The 19768-nt window shown below is 39.7% G+C and overlaps 1 long non-coding RNA gene across 1 annotated transcript in view; it reads left to right on the top strand.

Annotated features, from left to right (window-relative positions):
* Nucleotides 1-19768, top strand: part of LOC117202780 (uncharacterized) — a 431485-nt gene that overhangs the window by 131345 nt on the left and 280372 nt on the right. Inside the window, exon 3 of the long non-coding RNA XR_007473247.1 lies at nucleotides 11672-11790. This is a non-coding gene — a long non-coding RNA (uncharacterized LOC117202780). The remainder of the gene's footprint in view (nucleotides 1-11671; nucleotides 11791-19768) is intronic.

Genomic DNA, 19768 nt, shown 5'->3' with positions numbered 1-19768 from the left:
ATGGGAACGACGTTGCTGGCACTGTCTGTCTACTCTTTAAAAATCAACAGCCAGATCAATTTCACCATTTTGAGACTCTTCTAGATTTTTGAGGTGGATTTCCTGGTCAGAAGCTTTTGACAACTTTTTTTTGCCTTCTTCTTCTTCAAATTGGGTTCATTTACGAAGACTCATGACTGTTTTTAAATTCTAATTTATTTTAAATAAAGAGGAAAAAGTCAAGCAAGCTGATATTAGGAACCGACTTTAAAGATGCTTTTAAGTCTGATCGTATTCTTGGGCAGTACCTATACAGCCCTATCTCTGATGACTTTCTATTCTGACCACATAGGATTAAGAGATACAAAAACTTTTTTAAACTCTTTTGAAAATTTGATTTATCTAAAAGGCTGTATCTGTGGTGTCCATGCACAAAGATTTGTAAATTAAGGCATTTTATCATTATGTGCCAGTGTAAGTCAGTAGGGTGTTACCCTGGGAATGATACTTTCATGTGTTTTCCTAAAGATTAAAGTCTATGTTTATGGGAAATAAATTTTAAAGTGAATATATTTTAATGGTAAAATCCGAACATTGGCAGTGTTGACATACTTAGCTATCCCACAGAGTAACTAAGGGACAGTGAGAAAAAGTAGTTTCACCAGCCATCTGTAATATTTTCAGGTTGTGTAGTGTCTTCAGGTTATATTACAAGTTGTCACTACTCTACTATGTGTTGGAATTGCAGTTTGTCTAGGAAATAGTTATAGAATGCTATTTTAAGGTCAAATCTATTAGTTTTCTGGTTTTTACAAACAACAATTAGAGTGTGTGTGTGTCTTTTTTTCCCCCAGTGCTTACCACAGACGAGTTTTCTGCAAGAAAATTTCTAGAAAATGGCCAACTTACTTCATTCGTATTAGCGGCTAAGGTTAAAAACAAAATGCAAGTGTGACTAATTCTTGTTACTCGGTAACTGGAAGCAGATACATTTGAACACGAAAGAAATATTTGTCTAAGGGACTCATTTTGGTTCTCTGCCTTGTGACCCACTGAACTTGTTAGTGTGTTGAGTTCAGTCTTCGTTTGGATTTTAGGCGTCAGCCCTGAGAAGTGCAGGCAATTGCCAGTCGGGAAGTGCTTATTTTGCAGAGATTGGGATGGCACTGCCAACAGTGTGGTCGGTAGGGGTCTCAGAGGAAACCCTGCAATACAGCAGCTCCAATTAGCTCAGCCTTCTCTGGTGTCATCGCTAAGAGTCTGGCCAGGACACAGGTATGATGGATTACACTTCCTTCTCATGGAAAAAAAAAATTGAGAACCCCATGCTCTTCTGGATACTAGGATGAGTAAGGCTACACAGCCTAATTCTCACTGTGATTTTAAATTGTTTTTGCATGGCTTAGAAATTTTGGCAACCTGTCCAGAAATGAGACTAAACGGAAGAAAGGCAATAACTAAATCGGCCTGCACGGAACCTCCCAGCAGTCTGACCCCAGGAAGCCCCTTGTTTAACTAGAATTTGGAAGCACTGTTTTTGCTGCTTTTGCAATATTAAAGTGATGGAAGACGAGCAAGCTGGAGAAATTTTGGAGTTTTGGGTCAGGTGTGCTACCGCGGTACGGGCAGCTTAAACTGCATCACAGTAAGATGTGGATTGAACAAGGATTAATGCAGAAAGGAATTAGAAAGCCTGACATGTTTTTACAAGGTGTTTCAAATTGATTGGTTAATCCTCACAACATCTGGAGTGAGGAATCACAGAGCGTATCCCGTGGAGGCTGCAACTAAATTGGGATTAAAACTCAGCCAGAGTAATTAGTCCATTAAACCCAGGAAGGTGGTGAGGGAATTCCTGATACTGTACTTGGTCGATAGATTGCAAGCGATGCTTCATTCAGGGAAAATGAATTTTGAGTGTATTAGACACAAAGTATATCTGTGAGCCTTTGCATTCTGAGCAAGATAAGCAGAATGGCTTCTGACGCTTTGTTTCCTGGTACTGTTCAAATGAGAACCCTCTCTACTTCTTCTTATTTACCCAACTTCTGTCATCCTTTAAAGATGAACTCAAATTCTGTCTCTTCCACGAAGCCTTTTCAGCTTGTAAAAGTAGCTATGATTTGCTGCTAAACACTTTACTTCTCACCTTCACAACAACTCTGAATGTTTTAAAGATAAAAAGAGCTGGGATTTAGAGTGCTTTTTAAGTAAGGAAAGTCAGAATCGGACTTCAAACTCATGGATTATCTGAGCTAATACACGTCTTTGGAAAAAATGAAGTCCCCTCCCTCTCCATATTGTGTAATTAATCTCCCATTTTATTTCACCTTTATCATTGTTTAACTGTTTTAATGTTACTCTTATAACCTCAATATTGCAATTCTTTGAAAGCAGAACGTATGGTTCTACATCTAATGAAAGTTTCCTAGTTGTCGGTACAAGTTGCAAAAGGTAGATATTTAAATACTGGTGATATGACGTGACTTTGTTTTAAAAATGTAGGAAAAGGACTTTGGTGCTGGGCCAGTGAAATCCTTACCGAAATGGAGGTGGCCCATGTATTGTGTGAAATGGAGAAACTGTCTCTGGGCTTGGTTCTGTTTTGAACATTCCCAGTGTTTATGGAATCTTCACTCCAGGTCTGTGAATAATCCCTGAGGGGGCTGCATAACCCGGTATGGAGCCTTGTATGGAAGGAAAAAAAAAGATGTTTATTGAACTAATAAATGATTGAATACAAAGATAATCATCACACAGGAAGACTATACTCATTCATGATAGAGAAAAGTCTTTTGTCTCTGTAACTGGTCAGCTTGCACAGTGACTGCAATCTCATTTTCTTGTAGAGAAATTTCTGGATACATAAGCTTTAACAGAAACCCGCGTATGGCATCACTCTTCTAAGATTTCTATTTCGCTCGTGAATGTGTTGGTGGTCATCTTCCTTATCTTTCAACAGAATTTACAGCGTTTGCCTCCAAGTGAATTTCCTTTCTCTGTAGAGATGCTATTTTGGTTGCCAGCGTCTTTTCCTGCATAAATGGCAGAATCTGCTTAGTAAGAAAACATCAATGAAGTCCTTCATCTTGAAAATTATAGATGGTCTTAAAGAATGTTGTTAATCATAGGACTAAAGTTAACCCGGTGTTGACTCTCCCAGGGCCTAGGGTAAAGGCTGTTATGAGTCATTTGGTACCCGTGTGCCGAGGTGGGATGGGAAGGTAAGCTGAGAAGGGTTGGGACATTAGGATGCTTGCTGTACGAGGAAGAGAGGAAAGAGCAGAATTGTGTAGCAGAGAGAGCTCATGTGTGAAAGTAAAAGTATGCCTAAGTAATGCCATGACTCCATTACCCTTCATTTATCCCATATCACACCCTCCCAAAGGGACACAGGAGATGGCCACCCCTTAGATGCCTAAAGATCGTAAAATTTTAGAATGTTCGAGCCAGAAAACATTTAGAAACACCTTAGGTCGGCTCATTTTTGTCTGAGGTTGTCTATTTTTGCCTCCTGCCTAAGAATCCCATGAGATTTTATGATTTTGATATAATTCAGATACAAGGTGAACTAAATAGCATTGATTCAGTGTAATGAATTCATTCCCTCACCCAACCATTGAATCCAACAAATAGGTGTTGAATGACCAATATATGTCACTGTCTGGACCACTGGTTTCCAGGGACAGAAGAATGAATAAGTCAAGGGCTTTGCTTGTGGGAAACTGGTAGTCAAGCGTTGGCATCCACATGTAAACATTTAATTCTGATACTACATAATACTTGTTAAAAGAGAGTGTTTATAAAATGCTATGGAAATACAGAGGAGAGAATAATTTCTTCTGCCTGGCGTACTTGGGGAATATCTTTTGGAAGAGGTGGCATTGAAATGAGGGCTTAATAGGTGAATGGACGCTCCTCAGTTGGAGAAAAGAGAGAATAAGGGAAAGATATTCCAGAAAAGAGGAAGAGATGAAAAATACATGGTGAGTTCACAGAGCAATGAATAATTTGATACAGTTTGAAGGTAGGTGGGAAGGTAGAAATCATATTTCTCGCTAACTAAAGGCTTTATTGATCATACCTATTGCGATTATTTTAGTGTGTGAGAATCCCACATACCTCATTTCTTCTCTCTAGTTTTGAGCAGGAAGCAGCACTCATTTCCAGAATCATGAGGAGCAGTACGTAAACAGCCATGGGTAGCCTTCACAATAACCTGATTTTCCTTGACTTAGGTAAACAGGAACCAAACGCTGACACATTACCAAAACAAAGACAGCTGGCAGTAATCACACTCTACAAATACATAGCATTTCTGTCGTTCTATTTTATTATTTTTTCAAAGTCTAAAGAATAAAAAGTGACACATTTACCAAATAGATATTCTTGATACTGGAAGAGGTTACATTTCCCATCTTTTCTTTCTAACCCATTAGAAACCACATCTTTAGTTCATGTTTGCACTTTCACTTTCACAGATCCCATTGAGAGAGTTCTACTATTCCATTTGACGTTGAACTTCAGAGTTTAAGTTGATGGTAAAGTCACAGAATTAAAAAGAGAATGTACTTAGCCAAATGTAGACAGCCCAGCAGAAAGCTGAAGAAGGCTCAACTGCTCAACCGTAAGAGAGTTGTGAAAAATGCAATGGCTTTTGAGAACAAGTGACAAATTTAAAAACAAGAAAAAAATCCCATAGCATTTCTTGAAGACATACCAGTACACTGTGGAGCCATTTGCATCCTATTTTCGTGTTTGCATGTTCTCTTTGAATATTTGCTTGGCAAAGTGCCTCTGAAGAATAATTCAAACCATATTCTGTCAGCCTTGCCTTAATTCGACTGAGCCATCCATTTCGACTGGATTCAATTCTCTTGCTGTAGGACTCTTGCAAAGGTCAAGGCTCGGCCCAATGATGACAACACTTATTATTTAAATAAAGCCACAAGTTTATTTCTAGAGTGTTCCTTCCAACATTCAAAGCCCCACAGATTCCCACCTTTTTTAAAGGTTTGGTGTTTTGGTTTCTCCACCAGCATCAAAACTTCATATTTGTGAAACAATAATAGGTCTTCACCAAAAATCCCACGTGCCTTTTGTTATTCTTTTAAATGCCATTTGTTCCTAGGAACACTGTGAAAGTGGAGAAAGAAATAGGGTGCCTAGTAGATTTTCAACAGAAATGTAAAAATGAAGAGTTATGTAGGTACCACACTACCCACAAAAACTTGGGACTGGAATATTTCCCACCAAAACACAGTTTTGATGTTTGAAGAATCTGTAGAATTACCTCAGTTTTCCAGTTTGTTTTCTTCAAATAGGGCCTCGACATCAGAGTGTGTTTTCCTTTTTGTTCTACTTCCTGCTGGTCATCTTCTTTTCTTTAATTCCTCTTTTTAAATTTTCTTGTGAAAACAATTATATGTAACTTCACATTTGCCCCTCAGATAACACCCATTATCTGCTCCCCAGACCCATGGTTGGCCCGTCTTACGATGCATGGGTGGGATGCACTCAGAGCTTTCTTCAGTGCTGTGCTTAATAAATGCTTGTTAATTTAATAAAGAAAGAAAAGGGAGCATCTGATATTTATATCAGTATTCACTCTCTCAGTGTTCTAATAAAAATGGAGCCTTTCTCTCTGTATGATTTGTTTAAATCATATAGTCCTTATGGGCTGATGTCCTTTTAGTTAGCTCTATATAGCAACTAGCAAATACTAGGCACTACTAAGACATAAATTGTTTTATTTTAATGTTACCAGTGAACAAGACTCACTGTGCTTAATCTAAGCTTAAAGTCTTTTTCTTCTTAGGTCGCTCTAAGTGAACTTCAGGTCAAGTATTTGTTAGCATTTGGCAATAAACTGGAAAATACCCTTTGGGTAAAATCTTTTTACTCACACATCTTCATTTGCTCTTCGGATTTTCACAAAAATAAAACAGTTTTCAATTCCGGTGATGGTGCTTTTTGATGCAAGCCATACTTGATTGTACTTGATTTGAAAACAGTGAATTATAAAGGAGGGTTTGCCAAACCAGAGTCATCTGTGCCTTCCCTAGGAAATCTTATTTAGGAAAGGCTTAGTGTAAAAAAAATATTTATCCTTCATAAGGGAAAAGATTTGACACCAAAGTATGCATTTAAACAAAAGTGGTTAGAAATGTTGTAAGTGAGGAAGTCTGAGAAATAAGCATAAAAGTAACACAGTGGGAAGAGTATATTCCAAAACAGACCACCAGCGAGCCTCTCCCGATGCGTCTTTGATATTCGGTTACTGCTGCTCTTCACCATTTTGTCACCATGCTTCTTTCTAAACAATTTGTCATTCCCTGTCACCTCTACTTTTTTCTTTTTTGTCACCACAGCTGTCTGAGTTTATTTTCCTTATCGACTTCTTGGTGTTATTCTTTTCCAAGTGCATTGTTTTTCATTCATCTGGAGTAAATAACACTCTTAGATTGGCTTGGTAAGACACTTCAAATGGAGATTGACATAAGGAAGCTTTGAGTTATCAGAGGTGAGCTGTTTTGTGTTATTCTCACATGCACCCTCTGTCCACCTCTCCCCGGCACTATTATTTCTGTCTTATTGCCCCTGGGGTACATTTTTTCTTAGTGGATCCATGGTTGAGCAACTCCCTTACTTTTCTTGTACAAGCTTTTCCTGGAGCTCTGATTTCATTTCTTGAATGTCACCCACCAATGGCATCATGATGCTAGAAAGTGTGATACTAGAATCACATTAACAAAGATTGAGTAGTTAAGAGAAAGAATAGCTCATCAAATTTGCTCCACTTTTTTGACACACGAGAAACACAAATCCTCCAGAGACAAACTCAGGAGCAGAACAATTTCAGGCAGCATACACCTTCATTACAGAGAAGTTAAAAACTGAAGAGATGGTTATCTGGGGTCAGTTTTGCCTGTTATCTCAAGCACTGGAGCTGGGCTTTGATCGGCAGACCTCGGAAATCTCCCTTTACTTGATTTCAAGTCACTGGGGCCGTAGAAACAGAGATGGATGTGGTTGGTCACTGGAGTCCCAGTGCGCCGGGTGGAAGGCCAGTCTTAATCTCGGAAAAGCACAGTTACTATCTCTTTTGTATCCTTTAAAATATATAACTCATTACCAAGTGTATTAAATACTTGGAAGCAGAAGTGACATTTAGGGGGAAAAAGGCACATGACCTAAAAGAAAAGAGGTACATTTAGGTAATGCATAAGGGACTATGTCTCATTCCTCTAGTGGGTTCACACAGGTGTGGTTACTTACCTATAAGCCATTGTGGCCCACTAATGTTGGAAAGGTGAATGACTGTAGAGTACCACTGAAACCCCGTTCCCAGCTCGGAATTAGTGTAGACTGGTTTGTTTAAAAAAGTTGAACTAAGGTTGGACCCATGAAGGCATTGACGCTTCCTAATTACTCCCAATCTGAATATGATTTGGTTTCAGTTCATCTTTCTAATGTTTAATAAACAAATGGACAATAAGTATTTCCCTGTGCAGTTTGTAAACTTTCACGACCAAGATAAAGGTATGTACAATGTAAAATGATAGCACAAAAAAGGCTATTTGAGTAAGTTATCAATGTGATGAGGTATGTTATTGTGACCAGTCAATTTTTCAAAATAGGCCCCATGTAAATCCATTACAGAAATGGAATTAGAGGGTAGCCATCTGCTTTGTGACACATTAAAGATTAGTTGGAACAGAAGCAATTTACTTAATTAAAATGTTTCCATTACAGTCCTGTGTAAACGTTCAAATCATACCTGTGTTGGAATCTTTCATTGACAGAGCATCTTTCATGCTCCCTGGATTAATGGGAAAGCATTCTCAATGCTTCAACTCAATGACTTAAACCTAATCTTAACAATGTAGAAGGAGAATGCAAGGCATTAGACAGGTCGCCGCTATCCAGGCTTTCCTGATCTTATCCTAAAGACCTTGAACTTTTATAGGCATAACTTTAATTTCAAGGAGGATTTAGAAAATTCACTTGTAGTTTTGCAGGTTTGGGTATTGAGTTTTTTGAAAGACAGTATTTACCCAGTACAGCAAACATTTTTAAGTATTTTTGCTGTGTAAGGAAAAAGATTTTTTTCTGTAATCAACACATCTCCCAAAGTCAGCAAAAGGTCACCCTGTAAGGACATCAGAGCTTTTAAGGCCAAGGTCTAAAAAACAAAGACTAAACCAATGGGGGAAAATATCAAAAGGGTTGTTACTGTGTTAAATACAAATTCCACTGGTAAAAAGAACTAGATATTGAAACAGGCGAGCACCGAATCTCATATTTCCCCCAAGCGTGCCTAATGTAACTCTCAAACAACATGCGTAAAATCAGGTGCTAAGAACCTCATAGGAGAACACTCCTCTAAGGGTGAGCAACGTAAGGTGATTATGTGCCTCTGATGCTGGCTCTTGGTCAGGCTGCTCTCTGTGAATGATGTGGATGTTGGTGCTTCTTTGTCAGGGGAACATCCACCCAGGGGCAGCATCTCCACTGGCCCCTGTAGGTGTCTGTGGGTTCATTTTCCCTCGTCTCTCACCGCCTACATCTGGGAGGGCAGGTTATATAACTAAGCAGTTTGCTGTAGTCAGATCGCATGATTCTAGGCTGAATGTCGATTCAAGGGACAGGCACTTTTATTCCACATTCTGTCCCTTGTAGTAGAAAAAATAAGAGTTGAAGAGTGAAAGGTAGATTGCTGTGAATTTTTACATCCTCTCCTGAAGGATATTTAAGACCTTTGACCTCGATAATTACGAAATATTTACTGCCCTGGGGTTTGTTACAAACTCATCCATTAATGCTCCTTTGAAATCTTCTCAACCATCCAAAGGAATTTTCAGCTCCTAGTTGAGGTTCAACCAAGGTTGCAGTAAAAAAATATTAAAAATCCAGCCACAAATTAGGAGAAAATTTAAAATATGACTTTTTTAATCTTTTATTTTTACTTATCAATTTACCAAAAAAAGTTTCAGACATATTAAATGTTAAAGCACATCTAGAACAGAGCAATCAAAATACAAAGAGAACAAAGTTAAAGTAATAACGAGAGAATTGAATCAATGTCAAACAGCAAATTTAGCTTTGAGTTTCTAGAAAGTAAGTTTTTAAAAAAAGGATTAGATTGTATTAGATTAGATTAGATTTGATCTTTGTCAGATAAAAGGCTAATAAAACCACGCAATCAAGTAGTGAAACATATCGTTAACTGACTTAATTTTACGCATATATGGATTCTAACAAAATAGATAGTTTACATTCTGCAGGATCATTCTGATCATTTTGCTGGAGAATTTCCTGCTTAACTCAAATCCCATCATGATCCACCCATAGAGCATCATGTTTCTCTCCTTTAAAGTACTTAGCTGAGTTGCAGTTTGTGTGTGATTATTATCTGTATCTTGCACTAAATGAAGGTAAGTTCCATGAGAGCAGAGGCCATATCTACTTTTGTTCAACGTTGTTTTTCAGGCACAGGGTTGGCATAATGAAGCATTCAGCAAAGATTTGTTGCATGAGTGAACTGTTCTAATGAAAACCCTTTATACCATCCCTTCAAATCCCAGGACATTACATTAAATTTCAATGAATTTTAATTCATTGTGTAATGAATTTCCTCTAAGAGAGTGAAGATAACACAATCTAGTTGTTTGGGGGTTTGATGATATCATTATTCAGGTGTATGGCTTAGAAATCTAGAGGAATGTGTAAGTCAAATGCCCCTTTGTTGTCCTTCAAACATCAGGTGTCTCTCGTAAATTGTGGCAAATGCTGGCCCACAGGAATTTACAATTACATCTTCTGAAAACAAAATGCTTGAACTGTAACTCATTGAAGAAAAAATTGACACCCACAATTAAAACGAAACAGCGCACTTTCTTCAGTGGGAACTCAGAGATCTTGTGGAGATTGCGAGCTATGTTCCTTTCCTTGGAAGATAATGCAGTGCAGTGAAATGAGGGGGCTTGGAGACAGGTCAGACCTTAATTCCAGTCCCAGCTCTGCCCCTTTACCTGTGAGACATTGGGCAGAATCTGCTGCCTGAGAGAGGTTTCTTAATAGTAAAGTAGAGCAATGACACCTGCGACTGCTGAGTTGTTATGAAAGTAAGTGACAAGGGATGAAAAGTGTCCAGCACACAGTGGGATAATACATAGAATTTGCATTTTTAATGAATGGTTATTTTGGAGGCCGTCTAGTTAACAGAGCTGAACAATGCCATTCAGCTTCACCAAAGGTACATCTAATGCCCTGAGGTGAATTCTGGAACCAAGGTGACTTTTGGGGTCAATAATATATTAATGACAGTTTTCCAGGAGTTTCCACAATACCGTCACATACTAGAGCTCAATAAATAGTTGCTGAATTAAGAGTGGATGAATAAATAAATAAATTTGGATCTAAAATCCAATCTCTTGATTTTGTTTTACTGTGGCTGGAATAAAACTCTAAGGCCAATAAACGGAGTTCATTTTAGCTTTTACTTTATTTTTCTCCATCTATGGCCTTACCTTTTGAAATCTGGATTTCTGAATACCCTTGAAGATTAATGAATTTACGAGTGTTTTAAAAAGCAAAATGTGTCCCATCTCCTTCTTGCCATCGTATAGCATATCTTAAAACAGTCTCTCTATATGTCTGGGCTGTGGTAACACACCATAAGCTTTATTTGCCCACAGTTTAAGTATTTAATGGAAAGGAAAATATCATTTATTTTCACAGCGTATTTTCTGGTAAATCCTTCTATTCCTGGAAACTAGCAGGCACTCAATGCACTTGGTGAATAAATGAGTGAGCGCCGTCTATTTAACTTCATTTGGAACCAACCTTAATTTTATTATAGTCTAGGTGGCCCTAATTGCTTAGTTGCTTCAGTTACTAAAACTAGAATATCCAGAATATCCTATATGAGAAATGCATGTTTCATGGGGAAGTAAACAATTATCCTTTGGCGTGGGAAACAGATTTAGATTTTAATAGCCTACACTCTTCCATCTGCTCCAGCTATGAATTGTGCACACAATTTATCATCATGACAGGACGATGCCAGGTTAGAATCACTGGGCAGGAACAGCATATGGAGTCCACTCTCTTTTGAGAAAGTCACCAGACCCTTTGTCACTCAGTGCAGGTCAGTTTGCTGGCTTAGAGAGTCACAGCGTGATACAGAAGGAGAGGCAGGTATTCCCTCTCGATCTCAGGAGCCGTGTGCCTGTTTTAGAAAGAGATACGACTAAACATTTAAAATCATGCAATTCTATCAGTATCTCAATTCTCCAGTCTTCAAGCAATTATTCTAATCATCAATAAGCAGCTCAAACAATTGAAAGAGTTCAAGCTTAAGATTAAAGGTTTTATAAAGAAGGATATTTGAACAAAACTGAGTGCACCACTCTTTCCAATCCTTTGACAAGAAACATGAATTGGTGAAAACAGGAAGCTTGCGTTCTAGACACGGATCGTACAGTCCACGAAAAAAATAGTAGACCACGGGTAGGCCTTTCTTAAAGTGAATGACTGTGTTCTAGAGATTTTCCTCGGGACTTTGCAGTGGGGAATCTATCCTGCCGTACTTATACCTGCAATTGTTACCTTTGCTCACTAATTCTCATAAAAGATGAGACGCATTAAGTTACCATTTTTTAAAATCTACTTTGTTTAAATCTCTTAGAAGATTGTGGAAACCACTGTAGAAACAAAATTTGAACGTCTCCTTCATGGACGACTAGAGCAGCTCTCGGGTCTATGGAACAGTTCCCCTGTCAATCGTGCAAGCGTGAATCTGCTGTTGTGAGTATCACCACCTCCGGGCATTCTATACATTTCTATTTTTTTTTTTTTTTTTTTTTTTTGCGGTACGCAGGCCTCTCACTGTTGTGGCCTCTCCCGCTGCGGAGCACAGGCTCCGGACGTGCAGGCTCAGCGGCCATGGCTCACGGGCCCAGCCGCTCCGCGGCATGTGGGATCTTCCCGGACCAGGGCACGAACCCGTGTCCCCTGCATCGGCAGGCGGACTCTCAACCACTGCGCCACCAGGGAAGCCCTATACATTTCTATTTTAAAATCCAGCTTCTGAGAATTAAGGATAAGATGGTGAGGTCTGGTCGCCCAACCCTTCCATTGCCCCCGAGCCTCTCTGCCTGCTCGCAGCAGCCGCCCAGCATGATGGGGGAGCCCAGTGAGGCTCCCTGTTTGTAAACAGGCCGCCTCACGTTCCTTGGCGGTGATGCCTTTCCTCGCTCTCTTTCAAGTGGAAGGCCGTGCAGTGCAGTGGTGAGCAGCTCGGGTCCTGCCTGAAGCTCTGCTTCCCAGCATCAGTTTTCTCACCCAGCGGCACCTGCACCCTGGGCTCTGGGGATTACCTGCGCGTGTGAAAACCGGTTGGAATGAGCTGGGCGGGCTGCACGAATGTCGCCCTCGGGGTCCGGCGTGGGCCTTGTACTCCCTAGAAGAGATTCCCAGAAGGGGACACTGAGGCCCAAAGAAAAGAGGTGGTTTGTTGGGGGTCACGCTGACCTAGTCTGGATGGGGACCCAGGGCCCCAGTTTCTGTCCTGAGTTTTCTCTACTCTCACTATTTTTAAAAAAAATTTTTTAAATGTTAAACTTCCTGTATTATTATCAATAATATAGAGAACAAAGCTAATTTTCAAGGGGGATTTTTTTTTTTTATTCAACAGTGGTTGATTTACAATATTGTGTTAGTTTCAGGTGTACAGCAAAGGGATTCAGTTGTATTTATATGTTTAAATGTATATATATACATATATATATTTGTTTTCAGATTCTTTTCCATTATAGTTTATTATAACATATTGAATATAGTTACCTGTGCTATACAATAGGTCCTTGTTGTTTACCTATTTTATATATAGTAGTGTGTATCTGTTAATCCCAAACTCCTAATTTATCCCTCTCCCACCCCATTTCCCCTTTGGTAGCCATAAGTTGGTTTTCTATGTCTGTGAGTCTGTTTCTGTTTTGTAAATAAGTTCATTTGTATCATATTTCAGATTCCATATACAAGTGATATCATATGATATTTATCTTTCTATGTCTGACTTACTTCGCTTAGTATGATAATCTTTAGGTCCATCCGTGTTGCTGCAAATGGCATTATTTCCTTCTTTTTTATGGCTGAGTAATATTCCATTGTATGTATATACCACATCTTCTTTAGCCATTCATCTGTGAATGGACATTTAGGTTGCTACCATGTCCTGGCTATTGTGAATAGTGCTGATATGAACATTGGGGTGCATGTATCTTTTTGAATTAGAGTTTTCATCTTTTCTGGATACATGCCCAGGAGTGGGATTGCTAGATCATCTGGTAACTGTAGTTTTAGTTTTTTAAGGAACCTCCATACTGTTTTCCATAGTGGCTGCACCAATTTACATTCAAGGAAAATTTTTCTTGTTCCAGGCTGTATTCACATTAACAAGATTTTATTTATTTTAAAGATAAATGTTAACCGATCGGCCACTTTGTATCTTTTATTCTCCAACCACAGGTTTATATTGTCATCAAAGTCATTATCAAAATTTTTATGACCAGATCTAGAATCTGTGTGAATTATTAAAAGCTATATGATACCATAAGCCCCATCCTTGAGCTGTCTCAGCAGAGATATAGAGGAAAGCATACTTATGCCCTTGGATCTAAATGATGACATCTCCCCATGATGACATTTCCCCATATTAATCGTACTATAGGATTTGAAAGGTTGGGATGACATGTATATTAAAGGAATAGCATTTTTAAGAGAAGATAGTCCTTACATTTCTTAGATTTCAGTATCACATGTTTTAACTTTTTGGCACAAAAGTAAGAAAGGGATTTTAACCAAATAGAAATAACATATACTACTTATGATAAATAAAATGTCTCAGTAACGTGATTTTGAGTCTAAGACGTCTAAAATGAAAGATTCATAGTGAATCTGACCTTTCAGTGATAGAAAACTCTTATGGGGCTATTTTCAGTTATAGGTTGTACTATTTCGGTTATAGGTTATAGGTCATTCCAATATTTGTATGCTATTTTTATTAGTATCTACAAAATCCTATTTTATATTTCCATGTTGTATCAAAATTAGGAAAATATTATCAGGTTATCCCTCATGGAAGATTCTTTCATATTATCATACTTTCTTTTAGATGCTTTTACTATATTTTTCTACAGAATGATAAAAATGTGGACTTAATCCAGGTAACTGCAAGTTAGCATGGGAAAATATTCATATGCATTTGTTATGGATAAGTATCTCTCCCCTCCCATACCCAGCCAGCAGAAAAAAATAGAAATTATAATAACTCTATCCATTTCTAATAGAAATTCCCCTGCTGAATTTTCTTATTTCTTTCCACCAAGAAGGAAGAACAGCTGAATAAATGGAGGTAGGTCTGTGAACATGAACAAACATTTTCCACAGGGGAGTGTGTGTTAGGCTTTGTACATGGAACCCAGATGGGTGGGAAATTGGAAATTAGATTTATGAGAAACCAGTACTGATTCTTTTCTCAACTTACAGCTCATTGTCTTCAGGGGACTATGTGTTTCTCACAGGCAAAGGAGGGAATCCAGAGTGAGACACTACAGAGAAGGAAGAAGTCCTAGATGGGCATGGTTTCAAAATAGATGCTAATGTACACGATTCATAAGCCTACGGGCTGAGGTGGAACTATTTCAATTGTAAGAGTTTTAAAAAAGAGAAGGAGGGTAGCTGTGAGACAAATGCTTCAGGACACTGGAGCTACAAGAAAAACTCACAGCTGGGTCTGAATAAAACAGTCCCCTCCTGCATTATGGTGGTTTCTAGGTACCAGTGGGAAGGCTCATGGCAGAGTTATTATGCTTCCCAAACTCAGGGAAGGAAATCAAACACTCTCCTGCATTCACCCTCTGAACAAGCTTCATTTTATTCCGGGGGAAACAAACTGAAATTTCAGCATGGGCAAGATGACTTTCAGCATGGGCAACATGACTGTTACAGACGCAGAAACGTGGAGAATATCGCTAACAGAGTATAACTCCTAATCAGGCTTGTTTATCCACCCTGGGAGCCACCGCGGGTCACGCCATTTGCTTGGTGCCGGTTGGTCTGCTCTGACGCCTAGTTGGACAGGAAGTCCTTAAGATTAAAGATTGTATTTTTATGGGCTCCTGCCTGCCTACTCCAAGCTATTAACTGAAGAGAACTATAACTAGGAGTCCGTTTCTAGAAGGGATATCAACAGTCATGTGTGTGTGTGTGTTCAGGATGAAAAATAAGAGGAAATCAAGGTGGAGTCATAGGGGGAAGAAGCACTAAGTAGAAACCAGCAAAGTAATTGGGATATTGGAAATAAAAGAGTTTCTGGGTTGAGGTAGAACTTTCTCGTTTGAGATCAGCGTCGCATATATAATTAAAGCAAAATTGATAAAGCACACAGAATACTAGGATATTAATAGATAGGCCAAATAAAAGATTGCATCTTACTCTCTGCAGCTGCCTTTCACAAAGGACTTTATTTTTTCCCCCAGAACAATATATTGGCAAATAGAAACAAGCAAATATTTGAGGAAAGTAAAACTGCCTGTGAGTGCAGGCAAGAGGCCGTTAGTCCTCGTTCAGCCCGTCTTGATGTTTTGACTCGTTGTACAATTGTTTAAATGGAGCACGTTTTGAAAATCTCGTCATTGGTGGGTGACTTAACGGTTCTGTCCTTCATGTACACGCCACTTAGTTTTATACTTTTACACATAGTATTTGTCAGGGTAGGGAAACAAGGTGCCATGTATGATTAAGTCAGACTTGAAAAAACACTTTAGTGTTTCAGAATGAATAATTGTTAATACAGTAGGAAATTCACACTGTATTTATTTCCCATGAATGTTGCTTTTAGGATGGTTTTAAAACTCATGACTTTGAATATAAGTGTTTAGAAATGACTGGAAGTTTTGGAATTTTGGAAGTGTGTGCATGCGTACACATGTTGGGGGGTTCACTTCAACATATAAATGAAACTGTGTTAATATTGTATGAGAAGAAAGTCTTAAAACATTTGATTCATTCTAATTCTCTGTTGAACTGCAAGGAAACCAGTACTCACTTGATAAATTTTATTCAGATCAAGTCACAAAACTATTAAAATAATCCTTAATGTGGAAAATAATAGAATTTGACAATTTCTTATCAATAAAGCATCTGCTTATTAATACATAACAGTGGGGCTTCCCTGGTGGCACAGTGGTTAAGAATCCGCCTGCCAATGCAGGGCACACGGGTTCGAGCCCTGGTCCAGGAAGATCCCACATGCCGCGGAGCAACTAAGCCCATGTGCCACAACTACTGAGCCCACGTGCCACAACTACTGAAGCCCACATGCCTAGAGCCTGTGCTCCGCAACAAGAGAAGCCACCGCAATGAGAAGCCCGCGCACTGCAACGAAGAGTAGCCCCCGCTCGCCGCACCTAGAGAAAGCCCATGTGCAGCAACAAGACCCAACGCAGCCAAAAATAAATAAATTAAAAACAAAACAAAACAAAATACATAACAGTAATTATGTACATTAATTTAATGTTCGTTGGAAAACTAGAAAGTGAAAAGTTTTACTTTAGGAAGAGAAATCCCTTCTAAAAGGAATAGCAATGGAAGCTTCATGTTTTGGGAGAACAAAATACTAGAAATTTAAAAAATAAAATTTGATATATATTCAATTTAGGAAATTTGAAAAGCAAAAAACAGTGAAAAATGCAAAGAAGGAAATAACAGTAATTCATAGTCTCCCCTGCCATTGATAACCGCTGCTACTGTTTTGGTTTTCTTCATTTCAGCTCCTTTTCTGTGCTCATATATTATCTTTAAGTCGCTCTGTACTGATCCAGCAATGCCAGTATTTTTCGAAAATGGGATCTGTTTTGTAATTTGTTTTTACGTATAACAATCAGAATACTTTCTGATTTCATTATTCTTTCACAACTCACATTATAATTTATTTATTTAATCAATCCCCTGTTGTTGGCATTTAGTTTGGTTAGAATTCTTTAGTAGCAGGAATTTAAGTGGAAAGTTGCCTTACTGCTAACCACTCTGGGCTTCTCCCAGCGCAGCTGTGTGTGAGGGTGATGCATTTATCACCTTCCTTGGAGTAAACTCCTTCATGCTCTCTTCCCACATTTCTACCTGGAGCTCTTCTTTCTAGATTTCCCTACTGAAACCCTCTCACTCTGCTCTTCTATTAGCTAACATCAAACTGCTAAATGTGGTTTGGACTTTGCACTGTAGTAAAAAAAAAAAATTCTAAAGATCTCTCCTGGAGGTTTTTCTTTGGATCACGTGGATTCTTCAGACCCTGGATATTATTTTCACCCATTTTAGGTACACAGCTTTAATTCTTCAATACTAAAATAGGTCGTCCTTGTGCAGATTTCCTCAGACACCCCAAATGTAGCTTCCTTCCAGTCTGTAATAGCCCATTTTACACTTATCTGTCAGGGCTAAGAATGCCTACTTTCCTGTTATTTTCCTCTTTTTGGTCTTTATATAGATAATATTTTGTAAACAAAAGGTGGACATTTTATACCAGGACCGAGACGTCCAGTTGGTTAGGGAAAGGAGGTGTCTTCCCGTGAAGGTGCTGAGGTTGCCTCGCTGCCTGCAGCTATGCTCTGCAGGTGGGCTTTCGCGCTGGCGCCCAGGGAGAACCACTGCTTGATGAACTTTTGTCCTAATACTTTCAAGGAAAGGAAAGTTTCTCACAGTTCATGCATGTAATGAATGAAATGAGAAATAGGGTCCACACTGAGCTGAAAATCCTGGCATTCTTTGGAGCCTCATCCTTAGAAGTTCTTCCTTTTGTTCTTTGCATCCACTGAGAGACACAAACCCAGAAGTGATCCTGAAGGAATCATTCTCTTTTCATGGACTTTCCATCACTTTTTTTTTTTTTTTTTTGAGAAAGAGGAAATGAGCGGCCACTTATTATTCCTGGTTGCTTCCCCATGATTCTTTTTCTTCCAAGCCAAGCTCATGAGTGAGCTGGTTGCTTACAGAGCCTGTGAAGAAAGCCAAGTGCCGGCTTGGTTAGGCTCTGATGACTATTCCTTACGTGAAGTCTGTGACCACACGCCACGAGTTCTCATGGGATCAATGCGTGCTTGTGCGTAGCGCCAGGAAACTGTGAGCCTACACCCAAGATCTGAGATTGCTGCCAGGGCTGCTATGAAATAGAAACGACAGAAAAAGCCCAGTGATAAAAGGCATGTTGAATTTGTTCACCTGAATGTAGTAAATTAAACTAAGTAAACCAGAGGGATCACAGAGTGAAAAACAAAAACAAAAAACTACGCAAACTAATTAACATGTTAACACTCCCCCAGCAGCTATGATTGACACTTAAGAGTTAAGCTAGTCTGTTTGTTTTTAAGGCCAAGTCCCCACCGCCTGGAAATCACACAGTAGGGCCTGCCTGGAAGCCTGTGGCCAAATGTGAGGAGGAGAAGAGGCCTGAGGAGTCCCTTGAAGGAGCAGCTGTTTGCACCCTCACACCTGACCCGCGGGCCTCAGGCTGGCTCTGCTCAAAGCCCCTTCTCTCTCCCCTCCGAGCCGCCTGCTAGTCAAGGAATAGAAGCTGGGCATGTGCTCGTTTCAAGGACTTCAGGAAACACATGCTGCAATTACCTCCCGAAGCAGGAGGGAGAGGGACTCTGAGTGATGACAGCTTTCAGGACGGTGGTCCATCCAGAGGTGACTTTTACTACTGCGAATCCTTTTAGGTGTTCAGTGCTAACTGACCGTCTTTACTGCCAGCTCCTGTCACACAGATGGCGCTGGGCTTGGAGTGCTTGTACTTGTACAGTTTAGACTCCTGTACGATGACACTTACAGACTCAGGATTAAGCTAATGTGAAAAGATTTCAAATGTATAACATCCTTCTATGTGTATGTACAGTGTATCTGCCTGTATGTATATAGCATGTCCATGAAGAAGATTGAAAAATTAGACTTGTTTTTGTGATAAATTGCTCACCTCTTTATAGAGCAGTTACATCATCAATAGGAAGACTTTGATATTTCTTCCTTATTTTAAAAAGTGAGAAGTCTGCACGGTTGTCTTATTCTAACAGAATATTAGAGCAGTGGTTGTCAGCGCTGGGTGTATGAGACTCACAGGACAGGTTTGTGAGGGACACAGATGCCCTGAGACAGGGCCAGCCCGTGTAGGTCCTGGATGTTGGTTTCACAAGCGCACCTAAGGGGTGGTCGGGACCGCCTTGGAGAAGCTGGCCCAGGAGCCCAGGGACAGTTCTCTGCCCCTCCCTTTCTGTCCCGAGCTTTGATGTTCACGTCCAGTCTTGCTGCCTGGACCCACCGTCTTGTCTCCCCACACTTCTCACTCTTTGCCCAGCCAGCTCTTTTCGGGGCACTCAGTCAAAGGTCGCTTCTTCCACTCACTGGCCCTCAGGCTGCATTCCTTCCTTTGATAAGATGGTGCTTTTTTGTCTGTGGCTCTGGAACACCACTTAGAGCCTTTTCAACACTTCTTCTTTGTCTGTCATCCTCCCAGCGACTTGAGGGCAATGACTTCTTCAGTCATCACTGGGATGCCCAAAGCCTAACATGGTCCCAGACAATAGCAGCTGCTCGATAAAAACGTGTTGCAGGAATGATGTTGATGGGGATTTAACAAAGGACAGAGCCTGCGCGGTAAGCAATGAGCCCTGCTGGAGCAAGCTTGCAGGTGTGGTGTGGTGAGCGGGGAAGGCCACCTCTCAGATCCCTCCTG

The sequence above is a fragment of the Orcinus orca genome, chromosome 18 (genome assembly GCF_937001465.1).
Source record: "Orcinus orca chromosome 18, mOrcOrc1.1, whole genome shotgun sequence".
Lineage (NCBI taxonomy): Eukaryota > Metazoa > Chordata > Mammalia > Artiodactyla > Delphinidae > Orcinus > Orcinus orca.
Note: the sequence above shows the minus strand (reverse complement) of the source record. Positions and strands in the feature narration are given on the sequence as shown.